Source organism: Morone saxatilis, unplaced genomic scaffold (assembly GCF_004916995.1).
Source record: "Morone saxatilis isolate NCDOM2014 unplaced genomic scaffold, NCSU_SB_2.0 Contig11, whole genome shotgun sequence".
Taxonomy (NCBI): domain Eukaryota; kingdom Metazoa; phylum Chordata; class Actinopteri; family Moronidae; genus Morone; species Morone saxatilis.
This window is the reverse complement of record NW_023339663.1, coordinates 24,283,021-24,283,357: the sequence shown is the minus strand read 5'-3', so window position 1 is coordinate 24,283,357 and position 337 is coordinate 24,283,021. Positions and strand designations below refer to the sequence as shown.

Here is a 337-nt window from a genome sequence, read left to right as displayed (position 1 = left end):
AGACAGCCAGAAACCAAGCTGTTTGTTCTCAGTTGTTGTGGTAACTCAGTCAGTACAGAAATAATAGGCTGAGATGTTAAGGAATCAGGAGACCTGAACACAAACCATCAGAAACTTGGATACATTATGATCACATAAACAGTGACATGAATAACCCGTTTTCTATATATTTACAAGCCGTATTCCGAATATGATCAAAACCAAGATATTAATGCAAACACACACTGTGATGCAGCTGTCTAATCCATCCATTAGTAGCCTATACATGTATCCACCAGGCCATATGGTGAGGGGGGAGCAGGGCTATACAGCTTGGTTCTACATAAGGAAGCAAGAG

The 337-nt window shown here is 40.7% G+C and overlaps 1 protein-coding gene across 1 annotated transcript in view; it reads left to right on the top strand.

Moving 5' to 3' along the window:
- LOC118321112 (tyrosine-protein kinase CSK) overlaps positions 1 to 337 on the top strand; it is a 41,527-nt gene that overhangs the window by 30,578 nt on the left and 10,612 nt on the right. The window lies entirely within an intron of this gene.